This window comes from Chrysemys picta, chromosome 6, assembly GCF_011386835.1.
Source record: "Chrysemys picta bellii isolate R12L10 chromosome 6, ASM1138683v2, whole genome shotgun sequence".
In the NCBI taxonomy this organism is placed as follows: Eukaryota; Metazoa; Chordata; order Testudines; family Emydidae; genus Chrysemys; species Chrysemys picta.
In genome coordinates, this window is record NC_088796.1 from 25625664 (window position 1) to 25646958 (window position 21295).

The following is a 21295-nucleotide window of genomic DNA, read 5'->3' on the forward strand; positions in this document are numbered from 1 at the left end:
TGAAACAGTAACAAACATGAGTTTGTAGATTAATATACTCCTAAAAAATATACAAAGATAAACTCCATTGAAATTAAATTCTTAAAATTAACATTGCACCTGTCACTGACCATGTTTATCATACTTAAGATTTCAAAACAATTTCCATTATAACTTCCTATTTTCACTCACATATGATTTAAAAACAATACACAATCTTCCCCTATTAGCCTCCAACAGACACATGTTTTGAGCTGAATCTTTCTAGGCTTTGTCTCTGTCCAAAGGTAAATTATTTTCGGAAAATCTGAGGGGAAAATCATTTAGACAATTTTAAAATATGGGAGAGTAAAAACAAATGAAGAAACTTTAAAAGTTGGAAAACAAATAAACCACTAAATGGAAAATGGACTTTTCTAAGTTTGAATAATTGTTTTTTTAAAGAATTATGATTGTTTGAAAATTACATATGATGCATCTCTAATTGAGATATTCTTCTGTCTTTAGGTTTTTTGCCTTTTTTTGTGAATCTAGCCCATCATCTTCTTGCAAGGGATAGAGGTCAAATGTTTATGCTGACTTTAACAACCTTTGATTCCCTTGATCATGAAGGTGTACTGATTCACTTGCACATCCTGACAGAAAAGACAGAATTACTTTAGTGCTTCTCAGAAAGATCTCAGAGTGTGTTAGGAATTTACTTATTAATCCTCATAGCTCTCATGTGGGGCTCCACAGGATTTGAAATTTGCTTTCCCTGTATGGGTATGTAACTATCATGGAATTCTATGTTTCTTTAATCATAAAACCTAGAGAGTGAGTTTGCTTTTCCAGTGTCTAGCCAATACAATATCTTTGACGGAAAAGATCCATCTGAAATTCAGTCCAGAAAAGACAGAGGTTAGTAAGTGGGGAGGAAGTATCTGGAAGGTATGTTGGGGACAGTGCCCTTAAAATTCAGTCCTTCATTGGGCTTCCAAACAAGCCTTGTCCCCTTTTAGGGATTTATAGCACTTCACCAGTGGTTGGTGGGAGAACCTGGGCCTGCCCACTACTTTGGGTTCTAACCCCGAAGCCCTATAAACAGCAGCCACTTAAATTTGTTACTGCTATTTACCTGGGCCTCTTTCCACCTGGCCCTTTTATCTTCACCTCTTACCTCATGGTTAAAGTTCTCAGGTCCTCACTCTCTGGTTGTCGCTCAAGTTCCTTTGGCCAGAGAGGAGCACTCTTCCTTACCCTTTGGTCCCATTTTATCTGAGCCTGATGGACTCTGGTTTACTGCTTTCATGCAGCCTCTCTAGGCACAACTGAAGGACCCAGCTTCGCTACTCCTTTCCTGGGGTGAGGTGTAGTAGGACCACAAGACCTCCAGGAAGGGGCTATGAAGGGCCTGGTACACCCCATCACAGCATGCTTTTGGATCCTCATATTCTTTTTCTGGATTTCAAAGTTCTTTCAGTGACAAAACTCTTTTCGCATCTGCATCTTGTAAGGTGACTGATCAGTTCTCTCTCATGTGGATCTCCTTACCACTGGCCATTCCGTTAAGATGTTGATATTGGATTACTGCTATGTGCTCTACATGGGCTATCCTTGAAGCTCACTCAGAAATTGCATTTGCTGCAGAAGGCAGACACCTGCTTGGCTGGAGTATTAGCCACAGGGAGCCCTTTGTGGATACTCCCAAAGAACATTTGTATAAATACTGATCTTGTGACATCTGGATATCTAAAGGTTAGAATCCACTCCTAATAGGATTATTTGGAAATAACTCTAAACTGAAACTCTGGGAGTTTTGTAGCTTTCTATGTTTTTCCCCTACAGGAGGGCACAATTTGCTCTCTTGAATTATACATGGCTTGAACATTTCACACAAAAAGAAAAATTCTTAATACAGTTGTATTAATGTAAGTTCCTAAAATGAGTCTTAGAGCTTCTGGACTGGGGGAAAAAAAAAGGTTTTGTAGTTACTTTACAAGAAAAAGAAAATGAATCATTTCGTGCTATGTTATCCGAATTTCCTGTTGCTTGATTATACTAAAGAACTAGTATAAGGAAACTTGCAATGGGATAGAATTTTACACTCAGTTCCTATATTGGAGAAAATAAATGGTCACTGCCAGATTGTAAACCTGAAAATCATAACATAGTTATCTGTACACATATCTTATTCCCTACGCTGCAGGCTACTTTGGCTGGGTTGGTTTTTTTTTAATCCGTATCACTGAAAGTTTCACCTGACCTTAAGGTTATTTACTTCTCAAGATGAATATTCCCCAGTGAATTAATTATATGGTGCAATTATTTGTGCCTGTGGATAAGAGTCAATGCAATAAGCATTACTTTATATTTACATTCTTGGCAAATAGCATTCATCATTGCCTTACTCCTATTCACTACTGTAACTCGGACTTAATACCAAAATCCTCAATAACTTGATAAATTTAGAATGCTAGTTGAGCTACACTGCATTCTACCCATAGAACATATATGCAATGAATTCCCAAAATTGTGCACAAAAGTTTTTTAAATTGCCAGCAAGTTTTATTAATTTATTTAAAAATATAAACTGTCTTGTGAGGGCTTTTTATTTATGCAGATATATCGAAGACCTTCCAAAAAATTCTGTGCAGAAATCAGTACATATTACATATGAATTGAATAATCATTAAACAGAAATAATGGTAATAATAAAAAGCTCTTGTATATCACTTTTTATTTAGAGATCTCAAAGCGTTTTACAAAGGAGGTAAGTATCATTATCCTCCTTTTACAGATGGGGAAGCTGAGATGAAGTGAGTTACCCAAGGTCACCCAGGAGGCCAGTGGTAGAGCCAGAAATAGAATCCAGGTCTCCTGAGTCCCACTTCGGTGCTCTATCCATTACTAGAGTACACCATACAGAACTTAAAATGAGGGAAAACTTGAATGGATATGTTACACCAGATCCTGTAAAAACAAATGGAAAAATTACAGTGCATAGTTCTTTTATTCATTCTAACAAGTAATCAGAAAATTAAAGAAGTGTGCACATTTAGAGTGATGATGATCTTAGATTTACAGTGATAATAGCCATACATTTGTCATTTAGAGGAAAAGATGTAGACTTAACTGCCTTCCACTGACTTCAAAGGAAGCAGGATGAGGCGTAAAACTTTTGCAGACTTATCACCTGCAATTCACTTTTGTTGTAACATTTTGTTTTTATAACTTTCATGACACCATAATCTTTCTTCCTCCTGGACATCAATCATATAACATGATGAATCTATGTATAAAAAATTGTTCTGTAGACATATATGACCCGATACTTATAGTTAGACGTGGAGTCCAATAAAGACAATGGACTACAGAGATCTACTTGTATGGATCTGATTGCAGGATCAAGACCTTACTTTTTTACTGTAATAACCTTTATATCCAATTGCTTCTAGATAAGTAAAATATATTTAGTTTTTACTTGAGCTTAATTTTACAGTAATTCTGAATCTATCATGTCATAACAATAGTATCCAAAACAACCGTTGCTTCCAATTCTTTAATTACTTTTCTGATGCAGATCTAATGTAATAAAATGACAATTTTCCCAAGTGGGGGTAATAGGTGACTATATAAGAAAAAGCTCCAAATATCGGGGCTGTCCCTATAAAATCGGGACATCTGGTCACCCTAATTATGTGATGCATAAGCATTTGCAGGATCAGGGCCTAAATGGTTATGTGGAACAAGTGTAGGTAACAAATTTCAGACAAAAGTGTGGTTTAAGTTGTCTGTCCCTTTAAACTTATATACGTTTATCCATATGAAATTAGTATAATCAATACAGCACTAAAGTAAGATATCCCTCCTGCCTTCACCCAAAAATATGTAGTTTTTAAAAACATTATATTCCACTCTGACACTATGAACTTGTTTTCAATTTGAGAGGGACAGCCACGTTTTTGAAACGGTGGTGGAGACATACCTGGTATTATTCAAGCAATCATCACATAGAGGTCAGAGAGGATCCAGTTGCATTGCATGCAAGAGCAATGTCATGATCTGGAAGGCATTTCTCCCATGTGTAAACTACCTCTATCCATAGTCGAATGGATGCATTCCACAACATTTACAGGTACTTACTGTCCAATTGTATGGTCCAATCCTGCAATCCTTACTCAAACAAGACTCCTATTGACATCAACTGGAGTCTTGTCTGAATAAGGACTGCAGGATCGGAATCTCAATAGTGAGCAAAAAGGAGGCGGTTAACCCAGCATAAATGAACGACACACACTTCGTACTATCCTATGGTATGATCACACACAATGCCCGAACAGAAAATAGAAAAGCCTTCTGACTAGGGCTGTTGCCTTCGCCAAAGATTCCTTCACAACGCATAATTAGCCTAGTAAAGTCTTTTCTAGGAAAATCTGGCAACAAACATTTCAATTTCCAGCCAAGGAGCCTTCACTTCAACAGCAGTCTCTCCCCTCCTCTGCACTTGCTCAAGAAGGCTGATTTTAAAAATCAATTATTCGGTTACCATCCTCATCCATACACAGCAACATTCTCAGCATCTGATGTTTCAAATCCGGCTACATCAGCATCTTAACACACACGGACAAGAACAACAATAAAACAAGATCCAGCAAGTTTCCAAGGTCTGCTAAATCGCAGTCATTCGGGACGGGAAGATTGCCTTCTTTTGGGATTCATTTTAATGCACCTTTTCAAGTATCTCATGCGAGGAAGGATTTTGCAGTTATTTAAAGTCTTCCTTCTCATCAATATTAAAAGAAAATCTTCTTTCAAATGGTGCCCTCTTCACAGATCGCAGGTTCCCTTCTGCTTAGCGCAGGCCTAAGTCCAAACTCCAGTCGGATTCATCTAGATGATAAAGGGAAAAGAAAGAGAAACTCGGAGGCAGAGGAAGGGTGGAGAAAAGGAGAGATAGAGACAGAGAGGGACATCAGCTGTGGCAGCCGAGAGGCGAGACGAGGCAGACGGAGAAGCTCCAGCTGCTGTGTGTTGCAGGGAGGGGAGGAAAGCAGTGGCGGTGGCGGAAACAGGGCTGGCTGGCTGGGTGAACGAGGAGGAGGCAGCAGCAGCAGCGGCGGCAGAGGGAAGGGGGAGGCTGTTGGTGTTTGGCGCCAGTGGAGGGAGTCATTCCTGCAGCTGCACTTCCGGTCGGCATTTTGTTCTGAGAGGGAGAGAGACACACACAGGATCCTTCCCCCTCCTCCTCCCCCCCCCGCTCGGTACCGACTCACCGTGCCCAAACTACCCCCCCTCCCCCGCTCGCATACACTCACACGCACAGAGGGAGAGGCGGTGGCGGCAGCGGCGGGCCAGTGGCAGCGGCCCCCCGGGTCGGTGTGTGTCTCGGAACCGGTTCTGCCCGGCCCGTGTTGATGTTGTGAAGCAGGCTCAGGGGGAAGGGATTTGTCTCGGCCGCTCACCCTCCGGCTCTACATGTTCGCTGCACTGAGGAGGAGACGGAAGAGGAGCCAGCCCCCCTCCCGGCCCGGATTATTGTTGTTATATTATCTCCCCTCCGCCTCCTGCTCCGCGGCGGCGGCGGCCCAGCAGCGGCGGCGGCTCCTCTGAGGAGGGAGGGGGGCGGATTCCTCTCCCCCTCTCTCGGATTCTCGTTGGATTCAGACGCGGATTTGCTCAGGTAATTCCCCCTCCTTGTCTCCCCTTCCCCTCCCTGCCCTCTCCAGCAGCGGGCCGGGCCTCCAGCGCAGGCGGCCCAGCTCTGCCGGGAGCAGAGGGGATTAGCTGTTCCCCGGGTAGAGGGGGAGTGAGGGGCAGCCGGAGGTGTTCCTTGCACAACCCCCTTCCTTCTCTGTAGGGTTTGGCGGAGGAGGTTGGCTCTTCCCGGGCTGCCGGGAGGCTCAGGCCCGGCGGAGGGCGCAGGCCGCCGGCCAGCGCCTTCACTCCAGCTCGGGGATTAGAGAGGCGAAGCGGCTTCTCAGTGACAGGCCTCAACCCGGAGAGCAGCAGCAGGAAACAATACAATTAACAGCAAATGTGCAATGATCCCTTACCATATTTATAACTTCACTGGGGAGGTCCCAGCGCAACCAGCCCAGAGAGACTTCTGGACCGGGAGAGAGTAGTGTGAGGAGCAGGGAGAAATAAATATTTCCATTATACCTAGAAACAAATATACCTGTTATCCTCACCATTCTCTCTCCTTAAACAAACTCCAGTTTGAACATTCAAAAGTTAATACATATGGAGTTGTACAGTTTAAAGGATTGAACTCCCCAATATATAGTAATTGACTCGCATTGTAATCACTACTTTTATTTATAGAATACAATTAGTCCTTGTTGAATGATTGACACACCATGAACACCTGCAGACCCCAGGAAATATACATGGAGTATCATGTCGGTTATCAATATAGTATATAAACGTAGACACATATATATTTCATGAATAAGTAATATACAAAAATACTGTTTTATGCTTTCTAATAACTTGTGAATAAATGGGCAGGGGTCGTGCATAGAGCGATAAATGTCTGATATTTCAGTGATCTTGGTAAAGCTGGGATCTTACCCTAAGAATATGGGATTTAAATTGAATTAAAATAAGAGCCATCCTTTCTTGTCAGGTCAGATCATTTTGAGGTCCTGGAATTGTTATTGGCTGTTTGTGTCCATGATGTTTGTGTAACTAGGTGTCATTGTAACAGGTCAAAAGTGTCTGTAAATGACTTGTGATAAGTGTCAGTTCTTTAAAAGTAAATGGTGTAAGTCATTTATAGTAAAGTAAACTTTGGACTAATGTGCAGTGGAGTTGAGAATGCTTTTGAAAAAAATGGTAAATTTAAAGTAACTGCTGTTAACCTGTAAAATACTTCCAATAAAACTGCATCATTGGTGAAAATTTGCTCTGATCAGGCTGTTTTGATACTAAGTTTCATATTTAATATTGAAAGGAAATTTTCAAGTAGTTAAAATGTAGCAATATTGCACAATAAACTTTCATTATATTGTAGTAGGTTTTCTTCTTGTTCAGGGAGATCTCTTGTAACATTTAGTGGTTAATGTGTCTTTAAAAGTAACTTTTTGTTTTGTGTTCAGGGTCTTCCTACTCAACCTTGCTATCTTGCCTCTCAGTGCCCTGATACATGTTTAAAAGATTGAACTTAATATAGCTGTCACGTAGAAGGCGTGTTTTTAATGCTGTAAATCCATGTAGTAGTCAGTAGCGTGTCCGTGATTTGTATTGGTCAGGGAGCAGTTTGAATTTTAAAAAGCCTGAAGATCCTGCTGAGCCCCAATCCCGGCCTCCCTCCCTCCCACTAATCTCCCATTCCTGTCTTTGTGCTGCCTGGTCCTGTGAGACACTGTTTGCAACAGGGCCTCAGGCCTACATGCATGGAGAGGAACCATTTACACTTTGATAAAGCAGCTTTTATTTTTAAACTTTATGAATTGCAGAGAGGGCTGCAAGTTGTCTCGAATTGTCCTGTCTCTGTGTGTAACTGAATTGCTGTTTTCTTTTGGGCCATAGAGTGTGTGGAGGCCGACGTAGCTCTAGTTTACAGGAAAGAAAGGACTGTACAAAAACAGTTGTTGTACTTGGGTAATTTTCATCATCAGGAAGCGACATTGGCCCTACGGTTTCTCTCGTCATTTTTAAAAAAACAAGTCTCTGGAACAAGCAAAAATTAGTTTTGGTTAGATGACTGCTAATGAACTTGTTTGATTTATACACTTTAATTTCAGTAATTTAAATTAAATAAGGCAATTGACTTGAAACATGCAAGATATGAGTAGGAATTGAGCTGCTATATAGTTCCTGTCAAGTTTCTCTTCTGACACTGTTTACTGCTTGTTTTTAAAATCCCCAAAATACACGTTTCTGGATAAAATTCATATATATGAAAAATGAAAAACATGTTTATAAACAAATCTGTAAATAGCGGACTGTGTATTTGTGATTTTTTTTAATCTTATTTTTTTCCTCTCGTGATATGCAGTGTGGTTAATTTGGAATTACTAGTTATCATGGGCTGCTTGGTGATATTTTTTCTCAAACTCAAAAAGATTTGAACATCTGGAAATTAAAAGTACTTGCTGTACACACTTTACTGAGAGAAGTTAATATTTAGTTAACATTTTCAAAATGAAATTTTAAAAATTGTGGAAAACCAGAAATATTTAATTTTGATGCCTATTTCCCCCTAAGCATAAGAAACTGTACTTCCATTTGTCAGAACAGCTAGGTGTCCAAGAAGAAAATTTCTTAAAAAATGGGAACAGTTTACTTAAATAACTGTTAAGCACATAACCTTTAAAAGTCACACAGAAGTGATTTTTATTTATTAGTGTTAAAATAATCCTAGGTGTGTGAGTTGTAACTGAAAGAGAACAGAGAAAAACATTTTTCAGTTTATTTTGTACATTTCACAGCACTTTGTGTATGTTGTAGTTTGTTTTCCAAGTATAGTCACTTTGTTCCTTCTCCTATTTATGTGGGTTTTTTACACAATTTGATTCCCACAAAAATTGGGAAAGATGTATTTCCTGAAGTTGCCTTTACATTTTTTTAAATAACCTGGGTTTCAGGATGAAGGTATATATTTAACTTAAAACATTTTAAAAAGGTGGTAACAATATACTTCTCTTATTTGTGAAAGTAAAACAGAACTCAGAATCATAAACCTGCCAGTACAATCAATTTTAGGCCCCAATCCTGCAATTGGACACATGGAGTGACTCTTGCACTATGAGGAGCCCTGTTGACTTAATTGGCACTCTGGGATCTAACTGCAGCATCAAGGCCTTAGATTGTAATTTCTTTGGGTCAGGGACTGTATTTTTTTTTATGTTTGATAATTAGGACAAGGCAGCCTTGATGCTGATTGAGCCCTCTGGATACTCTTGCACTTGTATACAAAATACTTTGAAGAGTAATAGGTGAAAGAGATGCCAGTTAAACCAGGAAATGGTTTGAGCTAGGAATTGAAATAAGGTGTTCTATTGCAGTTTTCAGTGTCTTAAGCTGTTAAATGTGATGCTTTTATGTGCGCCAAACATATGTAGCAATACAAAAGTAATAATATTGATTTTATATTAAAATTTAGTTCATGAGAGCCATTCCAGAAACCAAAAACATTTCAGTGAAAAATCAGTAATTGCTTCAGAAAGAGAAACTAAATTGTGCAGCCTCAGTATCTAGAAGTAGAGAAGAAATTTCTTAAGTCTTGAAATTAAGAATTCAGGTAAATGGACTGTTGCTAGAAAATATTTGTTGGACTATATACTCTTTGGGTGTGTGCACACATGTATTCAATATTTATGGATAGTCTCTGGTGTGATGACTTCCGATTTAGGTTGGGGCTGGGGAAAGATTAGCCTATATTAGAATAGCTATTTTGTTTCTCAGAATATGATACCACAAAAACCAAACAAATAAAAAAACCCTGTTGCATTTAATGGGGGAAAGAACTGACTATTTTAATTTGGTACTGCTTCTTTTGAATCTTACTTTTTCCATTTTTTAGAAAATTTGCTATTCGGGTTAGTTTCTGATTTGAATAATCATAAAAGTCCAATTACATGGAGACCTCTTCAGGTCTATTGTTGATATGGATTCTCTGTGGAGACACTCTGCGTAAAAGATGACCTTTTTTTTAATCACAGAGAAACCCTTTTAAAACTAATTATTAAAGGACTGTAGTGAGGACTTACTGCTCCATTTATTTAAATTTGCATCTTTTTATTTCCTTTACAGTTATAGGCAGCATTTGCTTTAAGGGACAAATCCAGAACCCCACCCCAAGTGGGTGCAAAGGGCCTTTTATGTTGGAACTGGTGCAGGTCTGCTTCACAAAGGTGAGAGAGTTGGGGGTGTACACCTTGAGGGGCAGAGGCTATGCAGAACCTACAGTTCTCTTGCTTCCTGCTCCATTATCCACCCCAGAAAACCCTGATAGCAGTGGAGAGGATTTTGGCCCAAATGTACATATAACATTAACAGGAACTTCAGTTGAATTAAATTGATAGTGCACAGAGATAGAACTTGAAGATTACAGTTCACTTGAGTGAAACTATAAAGAAAGGAACAATTCTTCAATATTCATGTCTTCCATGTTAAACTTGAAAGATTTGAATACAGTCTTTTTTGCCTTCAATAAAAATAAATTCTAGAAATGTTTCATCATATTGCTATTAGTATTTGAAATAAATCAATGTTACCTGTTTCTCAGTGATAGAATTTTCCCCCTTGACAGCGCTCTTTCATCCATAGGTCTCAAAGTGCTTTACAAATATGGGCAAGTCTCTATAATTTTTGCAAAACAGTATTGCTAGGCATTGATGTGAAACATTTTATTCAAACTCTAGTCCATATATATACATATCATGTACAAAAGCTGTTAAAAGAATAGTAAGAGTGCAAAGTTAAAGGACTCAAAAATTAGGAAATGCCAGAATTAAAGTCACAATGCAACCTTAATTCAGCCCCCTTGTGTATATGCAGTTCTCTTTAGTTACATTATCACATACTGCTATTTTCCACAGGACCCAGGCCTCATTCAGTGCTCGGGATGGACAGTGCTCATTGACTAGCTACCTATTCATAATTTATTTTTATCATTATATGTGTGGCCCTATGGCTTATTTACCACGCACCATCCAAATTCTGCACTGAATACAGAATTATTGATTTCTGTAGTGCTTACCATTGAAGTATTTGAGTGCTTCACAAATCTGAAAGAATTTATCCTCATTACAGTCCTGTGAGGTAATATGATATTATTATTTGTCTTGCCTCAATGCAGTCATATGGACTAGATGACCTGTTGAGGTCCCTTCAGCCCAACATTTCTATGCTTCTGTGATTACCCCCATTTTACAGATGGGGATTAAGGTCAAAATTGTAGAGTGTCCATAAATCTTGGATGTTCAGTTTATGATGCATAGGGCCTGATTTTTCTGAGTACTTAGTACTTCTGTAGTACTTAATATTTTCAAAGCACAGCTCCGTTTGACTTTACTTGCACCTGTGAGTGCTAAGTGCTTCTGCAAATCAGGTTTAGGGTGTCCCAATGTTGGGCACCCAAAAAGTGATGAACACTCAATTAGTGGCCACCTATGAAAACTTTGGTTTAAGTGACTTGCCCAGCATCAAATAGGAACTCTGTAGCATAAAGAAGGATGGAATCCAGTTCTTCAGGGTGGCATACTACTGCCTTAATGGTGAGACTATCCTTTCAGTTTCTACAGTTCTCTTCCTCATTAACTACAAACCTTCAACTTCTGCAGCAAGTGAGGCTAAGATTCTATTCAGACAACAGCCTAATTCATTCCCTGAGCACTATTTACCATGTGCACTGAATGAGGCAGGATCTTGTGGAGGGAAAATGTACGTGATCATGTAATTACTGTGTTATACTGCACAAGGGGGCCAAATTACAATTGCATGGACAACCTTAATTCTGGCATTTTGTAACATTTGACTGCTTGGCTTTGCAATCTCAATTTTCCTCTAACATGGTTTTCATATGTAGGTTTAGGTTTTTAAAATAGCAAAATGAAAAAACAAATTCCATCATGTGGAACTGTATTAACCCTCCTCATGTGGGTCACTGGTAAGGTTGGTATTTTTAGATCTACAGGACAGACTTCTACCAGGTGAGCTTACAGAGTAATAGGTAGCAGTAGGAGGCTGTTGCCATATGTTGACCAGTGTACATATTTGGTAGACAGCAGAAGAATGCTGAGTCTCAGAAATTCTGGGTTACATTCTAAGATTCAAAGTGTCATCTAATGGTTACAAACTCTTGTAATCCCACCCCTGCTTGTATTCCTCATCCCCCCTGCATTTGAGTTGCGTGGCTTCTGCATACTGCCTGTATGCCACCCGGGAAACATTGAGAGCACAGTAAAGTGCTGGGTGCCACAGCAGGCCTGACAAGTAGGAGGAGCAACTGAAGAAAAGACTTGTTTAGTCCCTGCACTGCTAAGCTGGAGGACGTCCAGCACAAACTGAATGTTTTTGATGCCAGACTCTTCACAAAATTCTAGTGAGCACATGCGAAGTAATTTTCAGAGATTTATAACTCAGCCAAATTTGGGAAGCTTTTTATAGGGACAGCAAAGAAGTATCTCTCTAACCCCGGGATGATCCCTGCCAAATGTCAAGACCCTATTTCAAAGCATGGAGGTGCTATAGCTTCTCAGTAATACGGTTGTAAGGATTTTTTTTTTTTTTTTTAATATTGAGAACACACATTTTTCTCACCTAATTTTCAAAAACAGCTGAATTATTTTTCCAGAAACTTCAAAAAAAATTAGCTTGAGGCATGCACCTGGTATGACAAATTTCAGTCCAAATGATTAAAGTTTGACAAAGTTATAAGTGAGCTGAAAACATGGTGTTTAAAGTAGTTAGCTAATCTTAACAATAGGTATTGCTATTACCTCTGCCTTTAACTATGTGCAGACATCATTAATTCTGGCATTTCCTACCTTTTGAGTGCTTGACTTTTCTACCTTTAATAATTTTTAATATGAAATTATGATTTAATAGACAAGTGGTTGAATATGTTGTTGACTACTATATTTTGGTGACTTGTTTGGATGTTGGTGCTTTGAAACATTATTAACTGTGTGCGTGTGTGAGAGAGATCTCTCTCACACATGCGTGAGAGAGATCTCTCTCTCTCACACACACACACACACACACACACACACACACACACACACACACACAAAATGTATAAAAATACATTTGTTTGTGTGAATATAACATGTTCTCAAGTACTGCCACCTAAACAAGCTATCATGATGTAGTAAGCTAAACAAAATTAAGTCATGACCTCCACATAATACTAAGAGTCTGTTCCTGCCAGCTTTCTCATGTGAGAAGCCTGTTGAAGTCAGTGGGGATACTTGTGAATAAAGACTAGTCATGTGTGTAAGGGTTTGCAGCAGTGGGCCCTTAATCTGTACTCTGAGAGTATCCAGTTAAAAAAATATTTGGAGCCTGGTTGGAAATAGAGTGCTATGTGCTGAAATTAGCAATTTTAAATTTAATGATAAATAAATTGTATCACTGTTATAATTAATTATAAGCAATACATGCTATAGTTTGTTTATAATGCTTTCAAACTGCTGCTCGAAAAAGCCACCATAATATAGCAAGATAAAAAGCTCAATTTTCACATAATTAATCTTCAGACTGCAATTTGGAAAAATATATATAATCTATTGCCAGTGTGGAGCTAGTAACATTTAATACAAAAATGTAAAAACATGAATGTTCTATATTAATATATATTTAACATGTTTATTTTATGCCTGCCAAACACTTTTTCAAGACTTAAACTAAGCATACAGTGTCATGGGCATAAACAGGTTTTAAACCATACTTGGCAAGTGATTAGCCATAAGGTCTAGATCTTGTAATGAAATCTATGTGGATGGACCTTGGAGATCCACTGAAGTTGGAAGTCATCAGCTTGACCTCATTGTTGGATCTGGGGCCTAAATTTGAAGAGAGTTGGAGAGGAGAACAAATGGCTTTGCATTAAATTTTAAAATATGCTAATTTCACATGTGGAATAATTAGCTTTCCGAAGTGTTATAAGTATATATTTCATTAAAATATCTATTTGTATAACAAAATTAAAAGAATTATGTTGGATTTAATATTAATATCTTCAAGCAGCCTAACTATGTCAGTTTAAGTAAAAACTATGAAAAGTGTAGTTCCTATGCTGTTGTTTTGTGGTGAGTAAAAATTAAAAGTATAAATGTGCAGTGACTAAAAAATGGCATGGGGTATTCATGTTTGTGTCAGTGATTTCTAGATCAGACATGCTCAGTTTTCAAATTTAAATAAAAGGCATTCTGATTTCAATACTGCAAATTTAGCCTGGATTCTGATAGCCAATCTAGATTGGCTTTCTCTCATGTGCATCACTGTGACTGATAAAGATTCTGAAGGGCATATTAGGTTCTCAGTTTCACCCGTGTGGCTTCATTCTCAGATTATGCACTCAGGGATGCTTGTGAAAACTCCTTGCTTTCAGTAGGTTCACACAGGTGTACAGTAACTGACTGGAACACATACATCAACAAAATTGTTTACTAAAATTGAATAAAATCCTCTACGCAGTTTTAGCTGTATTCGCTTAGCAAGGCAAATGTGATTAAAATGCAATAAAATATTTAGTCACCACATTCAGCTGTTGCAACTTTGAATACACAAAGGAACAGATCTGTTAAATAAAATTTTTTTATGTAGTTACTTTATAGACTAGACCTACACCATTGAGGCCAATATGAACTTTAACTTGTCTGTGCTATTTATACAATATTGTTACTAATGGGGTATCATGGTTAACTTTCTTGGAATTTGCCATAAACATTGTGTTAAAAATTGTTATACATTAGGGAAGTATGGTTTTTCTCAGATTTAAATCTTTCTATGTGTCATTGTAGAGTGATAAGAGGTAGAGGTAGCTTCCTGAAGGTTGAAATTTCTTCAGTATCATTTTCGGAGTACAAGTAGTTCATTAAGTTTACTAACTTTAATGCTGAAGCATTAAAGCTGAAAGAAAGTATAGTGGTACATTATTGTTACCGTATTATTGATTTCTGTACATTATTGATTTCTTTAACAAATCAGTCAAATAATAGCTTATTATAGTTGCAAGAAATCTTACGTTCACTCTGGGAAAAGTTTGAAATAGGAGGAAATATATACTCCCATTACTTGTGCACTGAAAATAATAGTAACTTACTGCAAAACTTTCCTCAAAATCTTGCCAAAGATACAAAGCCACCCACTTAATGTTATGCCCTACCAATTCACAGCACAAAAATGGCCCTGTACATAATTTGCATGCTCTAAAGGAGGAGGTGTGGTTTGAAGAAACAAGAGTAGTCAGGGGAAAAGTTAAAGTACTTAGTAATGAGATCCTAAAAAATATAAATGAATATAAGGAAACTGTAAGAGAGTGCTGTTCTATGTAGTATTCGCTTGCTATTATTAGAAATTTCTGTGGCAAAACCTAAATATCGTAGTGGTTGTCAAAGCATATAGACAGTGATGTGTACAACCTGTTGCTTAGGGGCCCACTTGTGGCCCTGTAGACTCTAAATTGTGGCTCTCAGTGGCAACTGTGTTAAAAAAGAAAAATATTCAATTGAAATGTGATCCTTGGTTCATGCCCTGTTATTTTTAGTAGGAGATAGGGGGCACTGCCTCCCACTGTTGTCCCAAGAACTGCTCTGATGTGACCCTCACCTGTTGCAATACAGGAGTGGGAAGTGATAGTAGCCCAAGCTGCTCTGTTACTAGAGAGCAGGACAGAAGCCTCAGCCTGGGTAAGTACTTAACAAAGGATGGCTTCCCTTCTCACGCAGCCACTCACTGCAGTATTCAAAAGGGGAATAAGAGGAGACACTAAGAACCAGCAATCACTCAGTGCAGCTTGAGTCTCTGTCCAAGCCTTGGTGCAGGTTAGAGCAGTCTGGGACTGCTCCAGCTTGTGCTACATCAGCTGGCTGTGGTCCCCAAAGGACTATGTGCCAAATGCCCATACCGTTCTTTCTTACAGCTTCCAGCATTCCCCTGTGACATGGTCTGCTGGGAGGGAGGTGTAGGATCAGGCTATACTAACTCCATGCTTATTGGGGTTCCTACATACTAGAGGAATTCCAGCAGGGAACTAGCAGATGGCTTCTTCTCCCTTTGCTCTGCCTGAGCAGCACAGGACTGACAATTTGCCCCAAAATAGCCCCATGACCTTTGTGAAATAACATTAGGCCCTCCAGCTGAAAATATTGGACACCACTGATACATGCATTATCTGTAAAAGGTGGTGTGTGTGCATGGCTTTCATTTCAGACCAAGAGGGATGCAAAAAAGATTTTTTTCATGTTTGTGTCCTGTTGCTCTCTTTTACAGATTCAGTAGCGCAATGCTCTGTCTTTTCCCCACATGGTATGTTTTTTGTGTGTGTGTTCTTCAGTGGATGTTTGTAGTCATAGTCACTGTCAATTATTTCAAAACTTATTTTTTCTCCCAACTGGATGGGATGATGCATCTGAGGTCCACCTTTTTAGTACATTTTTGAAACATCTCAATTTCTCCAGTTTTGGTTAAAAAAGTGTAAATGTCCCCTAGTTAAGAACAAAGCAGTAGAATTGTTGTAGAATACCTATGTTCCCAAATTGCTTAAATCATGCAAGACTGAATACTACTGTATATCTTTCACAATCTGATTATGTTGCAACACTAGATGAGAGTTCCTCCTTTTTTTTCCTACCAAGAATTCATACTTTAAATGTAAACATTATGTTTTAAGCTATAGAATTAGTTCTACATACATGTTAAAACACATAATACAACAATATTGAACCAGGATTAATAATCACTACACTTCCTTTGGAAAGGATAAATTACTGTTACACCATTTGTGTAGCTATAATTTTCAGCCTTTCTCTTATAAACTTGTGCTTGTTTGTAAACGTTTACTCTTAATTAAAATTTGGCATACACATCTTTAGAAATTTTACATTTGCAGAAGTTCAATCAAAAAGTTTGTTACATTCTCACACTTGCATAATTAAACATTTCTGAAAGCTCTAAAGAGACTCTTGGTCCTTGATGTAGGCAAACTATTTTGCCTTAAACAGGTATGTGCAGTACTTTTATATCATGTTATTTGTGCATGTGGAGTAATTTTCATTTCCTCTAAGTAGAATAGAACTTGTAAAATCCGATGGAGTCACTTACTCTTTGCTACTCTGTAAAAGAATAACATGAAAAAGAAACAAAAAAGAAATCTAAATTAGTTATAGTTCCTTCACATTGGTGCCTCCTGAAAATGTGAAAGTCTCTTGGGCTTGATTTCTGGATTATTATTTTTTCTCAGAGTAATTAAGATATATAATATCTTGAATCAGAGGGGTAGCCGTGTTAATCTGGATCTGTAAAAAGCAGCAGTGTGTCCTGTGGCACCTTATAGATTAATAGATGTATTGGAGCATAAGCTTTCGCATGCGTCTGACGAAGTGGGTATTCACCCACGAAAGCTTATGCTCCAATATATCTGTTAGTCTATAAGGTACCACAGGACTCTTTGTTGCTTTTTATAATATCTTGAGTAATTTAGTCTGCAGTATATTTGGTGACTTTTTCTTTTTACTTGCATGGTGACTTTTGGCTGTTCCTAATGCTTTTGTAGCACGTTCTCATGTTCACAATGGCCACACTTAGAACAGTGGTGCTACCTAGATCCTGTGGTAAAAAAGTGTGTTATAAATGTCTGGCTGCAATAAGGGCCAAGACTAATTCTGTTCTCCATGAATATAAGGTATGGAATGATGTGAATTGCTCTGCACAGGCTGTCTGCACAGCAACACACGTGAGATAGGTGGAGCATCTCTGGATTGGGTTGGGCAGATTCTATGTGCATCTTCCAAGACTGACCCTGTAGGCTGAAGTAGTCTTCAAGGAGCAGTTCTTTGACATTGGGAGAGAGGATTTCTTCTCCATCTGCCCAGTGCTGACATGACCTAGCTACTCAGTCTGGGTGTTGGGACTGTGTCTCTGGAATGCGTTACCTAGGGAGGTGGTGGAGTCTCCTTCCTTGGAGGTTTTTAAGGCCCGGCTTGACAAAGCCCTGGCTGGGATGATTTAGTTGGGAATTGGTCCTGCTTTGAGCAGGGGGTTGGACTAGATGACCTCTTGAGGTCCCTTCCAACCCTGATATTCTATGATTCTCTGGTCCTAAGTCTTTATTCTGCTGGTTGTATTTTAGAAAATAAAATAGATTTTATAGCTGTATTTATAGAATGCACTTCATACTATTTGTTTAATCCAGCAAATAAAATATCCCCAAAGTTTGCATTTAAAAAGTTAAAATTGTAACCCCAAAAAAGCAAGGAAATTCATAAATATGTGAAAGGTAAAATATGCTCACTTTTACATTTAGAGAGTCTTAACTATTTTTAAATGTTTCACTAATTAACTCATGGCCAATATTTTAACATTCAAGATTATAGGACTTGTTCATATTAGTAGATCAGCATTACTTTTTATATTATCTGATTAGGGAAGCTGCACTAATAAATTCATCCTTTCTTACAGGATTTAGCTCTGTAATATATATGAATGAGCTAAGTGTCTGGTCAAAAGCAAATCCAGTTCTTTACAGTGATACGTTCTGCCTATTGAGTGTGAGGACTCGGAACAAGAGATCCACGGTCTTCATATCTTGCACACAATATGTATAATATATACCAAATAAATTAGATATATTAGTTCTTCTAGGTTAATCCCAATATAAATCTAAACCACACTTGCACACTAACTCTACTGATATCTTAATGTTCTCTGACATCAGTATGACATGGCTTGTTCACATTTTCTGTTCCCTCTGGCATGCAGAAAAATTCACTATCTTAAAACTGTAGCAGAACACGAACATTAAAAACTTGAATACAATAAAAGCCCACTTAAAGAACAGTATGTTATCATTGACAATGTTCTTTGTACATAGATATTTATTATATTTCAGAAAGAAGCAAACAATGACAAAAACAGTAACAATCTTCTCTCCTGATGAGGATCATAACTTGTCTGTGGTTAAATCCGTTCTTGTTCTATTGGTGATATAATAGCTGGAACTTACCTTCATGACCATCATGCATTCACAATTTAAATGTACAGTGGCTATAATACAACACACTCCAAGATAAACTACTAGCCTATGGTCATCATAGCCTGTGTATTTCATAAGATAGCTGGGGTTGTGTGTGTGTTAAGTTTACGACCATGTATTTATCCTCCTAACATATCCTGATGCAGATGCCATAACACATATAGCATTTGAGGTTCAAATGATCCAAAAGAAAGTCTGCAACAAACCTCTTTGTTGGTCATATTCTGCCCATAAGAAAAGCAAACATATTTATAAAATAAAAAATCCAAATAACTTACTACACAGTTTGTTTTAAAGTCAAAAGTGATCTTAACTTACTAAATGATTACTCTTTGGTGCTTTTTTCGATGTACAAAATTTGGCAACTACATTTTCTCATTTTGCTTTGATAGCTAAGAGCTTCTTTACCAGTATAGATCTGCACCAGTATAATCTGAATTGTTTTTTAAACTGATATTGTTGAACAAAGGCAAAAGGCTATGTGAACACTCTTAGCTAAGCTCAATTAGGAACAGGTTTAACTAAATTGAAATAAGCTACTTTTACACCAGAATGTGTGTTTCCATATAACCTTTTGCACCAGCTGAACTATCAGTTTAAATTCACATGTTAAATTATACTGGTGCAACTTTCTTGAGTAGGCATGCTTTTAATCTTGTAGTATTGAAAAAAATTATCAGTATAATTTGGACTCAGTTGTGGCTTTTAACATCATACCCACATTAAGTAGCATGGAGCCATATCATCATAGAGGGAACTCATGGAGAGCAGGGGGGAATGGATCTGTTGTTCTGTCCCTTAAGTTTAGCTCTGTATGCTGATGAAAAGAAGGGTGACTGGGATAGGAATGGCTGGACCTCTCTTCCCTTTTGGGAAGAGCTCTCTAAAGGGGAGCCTCTTTCCCTATATACTTGCCTCGTACTCGAGGTGCTGGATGGAGCAATAACTGCACTCAAGGAATTGCAATTGTGCCATGGAACAAGTTGGGGAAGCCACTTGCACCATCCTCATCTTGCAAATCTATAATGGCCAGGCATAATCTGGCCTTTTATCATTAAATGGGTCTGCTAGGTAACTAGAAGAAATTTAGTTTCCTGGTGTTTGTCCTTTAGCATCTTCCAAACCTCTCCCCTGTATTTGACAGCATTATAGTATAGTCAGGTTATCGGGTAATATATTAAGAAGTGCTTGAATGAATTGGGAGTCTAAACCCCATTGACTTTCAAAGTGCCTACGTCATTTTTGAAAATGGGTCTTAGGCTCCTAAGTCACTTAGGTGCTTTTGAACCTTTTACCATAGTCTTATTTTTCCACTTTAAAGTAATTTATATCACAGTTAACAGATGCAAAGCTTTCTGAATGTTTAATGATAGTATAAATTTTGTCATAGGCCTTGTGCTGCAATATACATCTGTTTTTGTTGGCTTTTGGAAAAGTAAGGTTTGACACGGGTATGTGGTTTTTAATGGTCTGGCTGGTTAGTTTGATTTAGTTTTAGCGACAGTGAATTTGATTTAGGTCCTATTTTGAAACTTTTATGGAACTTTTGTATGATGGTGTACAAGTGCTTAAAGCTGTTGTGTATATACACTCATAAATTGAAATTAAGTGTTGCAGCTATCCATGTGTGAGAACTACTAAAACGAGACAATGGATGCAAAAAAATCTGCTAATCACACTTATATATATACTTGCCTCTTGCCACATTTGATGCACTCTCTCTTCAGAAACCTCCCAAAACATTAATGTTCATAATCTACTTCCTGTTCAGCTCATCAGATTTGAGAACTTATTTCTTATTGTCACAGTCTATAATTAAACATGTCTAGGACTTGAAAAATCCAGTGCCATGAGTGAAGCAGATTTACACTGTCAGCTGCTACAGAATCTAATCTTACATTTGGGCTATAAACTTTTTTTAATGAAAGTTACCAAATATGAACAGTGTTTAAAATAATGCAGTGTCACCGTTTTGACCTGCCGAGAGCTACTCCAGTGCCTCTGCTACTTGTAGCTGTACTTGGCAGTAGCAGAGTGCAGTTATCAAAACTGATCAGGTTTATAGTTACTATTCAGAATCCTATGGGCAGCAAATAAATTGTCAAGAACTGTCAATTGCTTGCTGCTGTTGTTGGGATGACCTGTGACCAGCAGCCAAAATAAGTACTGGAGTTATCCAATGGAGAGAGGAGGAGACACAAAAGTGTGTGTGTGTGTGTGTGTTTTGGGGGTGAGGATGTTGGATTGAGTAACAGAAGCCTCATTTTTTCCCATACTTTTCACAGCAACCAAGAAGCTGTGGAGGGGCGAGAAGAGGGAGAAAGTTCCTAGTCTCTTCAAAGAGCTTGAGGAGATAACACTTCAAATTTATAAGGCATTTATTAGTCAAAGGCTGATTTAAAAAAATGATAAAGTATCCAGGCAGGGTACATGGACAGCAGTCTGAAGAAATCCCAACACCTCTCACTCTTCATCAGTTGGTGCCAGGGGAGCTGGGTGTGTGATCAGTACGTTGCCCCAGATCTTGCCTACTGGAGCCCATTCTCCTGTTCTCCTGAAATCTGGATATTACACTTAGTCCTCCAGCTACTAGATAAGTGGTACCTTTTTCCAGCCCTTAACATAATA

The 21295-nt window shown here is 38.2% G+C and overlaps 1 protein-coding gene and 1 long non-coding RNA gene across 12 annotated transcripts in view; one reads left to right on the forward strand and one right to left on the reverse strand.

The window, feature by feature from the left end:
* Positions 1-2681: 2681 nt before the first annotated feature.
* Positions 2682-5006, reverse strand: LOC135984225 (uncharacterized). 2 transcript variants are annotated; one of them, XR_010602149.1, is made up of 2 exons: positions 3947-5006; positions 2682-2931 (listed from the first exon to the last, which is right to left on the reverse strand). It is a non-coding gene; the product is annotated as an uncharacterized LOC135984225 (long non-coding RNA). The 2 variants fall into 2 exon arrangements; XR_010602150.1 differs by having other exon boundaries at positions 4691-4923.
* The window catches only part of NIPBL (NIPBL cohesin loading factor), a 299958-nt gene continuing 283579 nt past the window's right edge, over positions 4917-21295 (forward strand). For 8 of the 10 annotated variants that reach the window (XR_010602148.1, XM_008168695.4, XM_008168692.4 and 5 more), the window contains exon 1: positions 4917-5641. The gene's annotated coding sequence lies outside the window, so the exon portion shown is untranslated. The remainder of the gene's footprint in view (positions 5642-21295) is intronic. The other 2 variants (XM_065598872.1, XM_065598871.1) reach the window with 2 other exon arrangements.